Consider the following 4,543-nt stretch of genomic DNA (forward strand, 5'->3'; position numbering starts at 1 on the left):
CAGGTCTTCTGCAGACTCCAACAGGTTTTCATCCAGAATGGTCCTGTATTTGGCTCCATCCATCTTCCCCTCCATGTGGACCATCTTCCCTGTCCCTGCAGAAGAAAAGCAGGCCCAAACCGTGATGCTACCACCACCATGTTTGACAGTGGGGATGGTGTGTTCAGGGTCATGACCTTGGTTGCTTTTACGCCAAACATATCGTTTTGCATTGTGGCCAAAAAGTTCGATTTTGGTTTCATCTGACCAGAGCACCTTCTTCCACATGTTTGGTGGGTCTCCCAGGTGGCTTGTGGCAAACCTTAAACAAGACTTTTTATGGATATCTTTGAGAAATGGCTTTCTTCTTGCCACTCTTCCATGAAGGCCAGATTTGTGCAGTGTACGACTGATTGTTGTCCTATGGACAGACTCTCCCACCTCTGCTGTAGATCTCTGCAGTTCATCCAGAGGAATCATGGGCCTCTTGGCTGCATCTCTGATAAGTCTTCTCCTTGTCTGAGCTGAAGGTTTACAGGGACCAGGTCTTGGTAGATTTGCAGTGGTCTGATACTCCTTCCATTTCAAAATGATCGCTTGCACAGTGCTCCTTGGGATGTTTAAAGCTTGGGAAATCTTTTTGTATCCAAATCCGGCTTTAAACTTCTCCACAACAGTATTACGGCCTGGTTTGTTCCTTGGTCTTCATGATGCTCTCTGCACTTTAAACAGACCTCTGAGACTATCACCGAGCAGGTGCATTTATACAGAGACTTGATCACACACAGGTGGATTCTATTTATCCCCATCCGTCATTTACGACAACATTGGATCATTCAGACATCCTCACTGAACTTCTGGAGTGAGTTTGCTGCACTGAAAGTAAAGGGGCCGAATAATTTTGCACGCACCACTTTTCAGTTTTTTATTTGCTAAAAAAGTTTAAAATATCCAATAGATTTCGTTCCACTTCACAATTGTATCCCACTTGTTGGTGATTCTTCACAAAAAATAAAAATGTTATATCTTTATATTTGAAGCCTGAAATGTGTCAAAAGGTTGAAAAGTTCAAGGGGGCCGAATACTTTCGCAAGGCACTGTATATATATATATATATATATATATATATATATATATATATAAATAGATGGCCTAGATATATAGCTAGACATATAGTCAACTGAAAAGTGGTGGAAAAAAAAAAACGTTGAGCTGCCTTAAGCACCTTGACATTAGAAGAAAATGTACCAGAGAGGAATTATTATAGTTTATTAGGGTTTTAAATGGATACATTAGTAGATTCATATTCGTCATTTTGACTCAATTGGGTTGTCTTTTGACTTGAAATGATAAATAAGAGGGTTTCCACATTGCATTGCATTTATATTCATTCTGAACTTTGTTTCCCATGATCTAGGTTTATTTTATCTCTTTTCTTTCACTCAAACTTTTGATTTTCTGTAGGGGTGGGATCTCACGTTGTAGTCAAGACAGTACATTTTCTGCTGTGCTTCTTTGGTTTTGGATTGTTTCTCCCTAGTTTGTAAGATAGTTTAAAAATAAAAGGAAAAAATAAAGATTTGCTTAACTTCTGTGCTGGCCACACAGAATGTTAAAACAGTCTTTTTCTGAGAGTGTTTTGGCACAAAACGAGATACAAGACTAATAATGACATTAATTTGCTCCAAAAATAGCAATTTGTTGGAAAATTTGTCAAATTTTGAAATTTCAATTGAAAGAATCAATCAGCAGCCCGACCATCTTGAGAGATTTTGGGAATATTATAGTGGAAAATTGCAGTGGTTTTTATTCTTTGAATATATGTATTTTTGATTGGTAATATGTATGTATATTTTCAATGGACTGATGATTTTTGTACGGGTAATTTTATATTTTTAGTGTTTTGGACTGAAGTCTTTGCCCATTGTGTTAAGGACTTTGGAAAACACATAGACAAAGGAAAACATTTCTCCCTCCATGAGAAATTAATGGACAGGTCAAAGACAAACTCATATCACAGTTATTTCCTCCAAGAATGAAACACTAATATGACTTTTTGAAAAGCAAAATGTCTGTCAAAACCATTTATTCACAGGTGAAAGCAGAGACTGGTCCGCCATGATGGCTTCAGCTGTTCATGAAATCCAGATCCAGGTGGAACAGGTTCATTCTGGGTGCTGTCGTCTACCAGCACTGCAGTAAAGGACACCCCCCACAGCATGGGATCAACAGCCCAGCAGGGGGCCAACAAACATCTGACCAGACGCCGACGGAGGGCATGGAGCGTTGCTGTTGCTGATTTCCTGCGGTGGCTCCTGACACTGCCAGCAAAAAAGGTGTACAAAAGGAGGGAGACTGGGGTCCCCTTCCTGATGCTGACTTCTGCTGACCAGATCAACCCCAGGTGCTGGAGTGGAGGAACACCCAGCTGTTCATCCCGATGTTTCCCCAGTTAGACCAGCGATGACATCCACACCAGGTGTCAGAAAAGGAGGCTCCTCATTCCATGATGAGTTCCAGTCAGGGGCATGCTAAAGCACAACGCCATCATCTTTCCGTCTGGATGTTTCTGAAAAAAATGATGTTTCAGAAAAGGAGGGGAAAGGAGGGTGTTGATATGAGGAGGGTGCAATAAGTCACCTTCCATCCAACCGGTAAAGAATCCGAATATTCAGTCCATTCTTCCGTAAAAGGAGGGTAAGGACTTTTTACAGCAGCGGCAGCCGAGCGGGCGCACAAATGTGACATCATGGAAAGCGCCGTGGCCTGCAGCAGTGACATACTGCAGCCTGACAATGAACCAACAACAATCTGAGATTATGTCCCCAGAGACTTTGTTTCCAGATTAGATGACAGTGAACAAGAAACTTTCCAAAATCTGGACTTCAGAATAATTTCCATTAGATAGATTTGCCATTAAGAGAGATTTCCAACCAGCTGATTGCATTGCAGAGTTGAGATTAGGTGTAAGGTTACTTGTGCAGATTGGAATTGGAGAGTTGGATTCAGTTAGGAGTTGATCTGTTTTCTTTTGATTATATGTATTTGTGTTGATATGCTATTTGATTTAGAGATTTTAAGATTTTTTTTCCTTGCTAGATTTTTTGTTCTCCTTCCTGTTAAATGATTAAAGTTCCCATGTTTTTTTCACCTGGTCAAAGACTTCTAGTATCTTCTGATTGGTTTGTTTTGGTTTCTAAAGTTAGTCACTAATCACTGAGTAGAATCAGCCATCGCAGTAACAGTTGAGTCAAAGAAAATAACATTTTTTACAAGAAATGGAGTCAGATGAGGTCAGAGTCAAAGAAAATTAATTGTTTGTATTGTTAATGTTCATATAATTCAAGACAAGACATTGTTTTCAGTAACATTTATAGTATTTCAGACCAAAGGTGTGAAAAAGGAGGGATTGTTGAGTTATAAAAAAGTTATATGGCCCTTTTTCTTGTCAGGAGGTGGCCTACTGTCTCCTGTCCCCTGGGGTCTCAGTCTAGGCTAGGACTGTCTCCTGTCCCCTAATACTGTATCTGAAGTCTCTTTTATAAGGTCTAAAGTCTATCTAAAGAGACTTCAGATACAGTATTAGGGACCACTAAGGTTTATATAAAAGAGACTTCAGATACAGTATTAGGGACCACTAAGGTCTATATAATAGAGACTTCAGATACAGTATTAGGGGACCACTAAGGTCTATATAATAGAGACTCCAGATACAGTATTAGGGACCACTAAGGTCTATATAAAAGAGACTTCAGATACAGTATTAGGGGACCACTAAGGTCTATATAAAAGAGACTTCAGATACAGTATTAGGGGACCACTAAGGTCTATATAAAAGAGACTTCAGATACAGTATTAGGGACCTCTAAGGTCTATATAAAAGAGACTTCAGATACAGTATTAGGGGACCACTAAGGTCTATATAAAGAGACTCCAGATACAGTATTAGGGACCACTAAGGTCTATATAAAGAGACTCCAGATACTGTATTAGGGGACCACTAAGGTCTATATGAAAGCATCCAAAGATCACCATGTCATGGGATCTTTAAGTTAAATGGTCCTTGCCTTAAAAAAGCATGGAAGTCCCCTGCTCTATATCATTATGGTGTAATTATAAAGACAATTAAATATTTCAGACAACATAATGCCAGTTTTAAGATTTTGTTCATAACAAAATATGACATTTTTACATCTAAAAAAAGCTAAATCAGCCACGCCCACATGCACCAGTCAATATGACACTTCATATCCTGGTTACTACTCGCCCCCAGACCACCTGTACCAATTTGGGTGGAATTCTGCACCAGTACCCGACCCATGTCCAGTTGGTGTCTCTCCTGCCTCTCTGTCGTCTTCAGGTCTCTTGACCTTATACGAGTCTTTCAGCTCTCAGATGTGCAGTTTCCTCTCTTATCTTTAATCTCCTTATCAGGTTTCGGGTGGTTTCTTCGTTCGCTAACAGGAAGCTGCCGTTTCAAGTGACATCTTGTAATGTCACTTGAAATGTTTCATTAATTAATGCAGTACCAGTTACTTACTAGAACTGCACTGTGGACAGGTGT

Source organism: Etheostoma cragini, chromosome 3 (assembly GCF_013103735.1).
Source record: "Etheostoma cragini isolate CJK2018 chromosome 3, CSU_Ecrag_1.0, whole genome shotgun sequence".
NCBI classification, from domain to species: Eukaryota; Metazoa; Chordata; class Actinopteri; order Perciformes; family Percidae; genus Etheostoma; species Etheostoma cragini.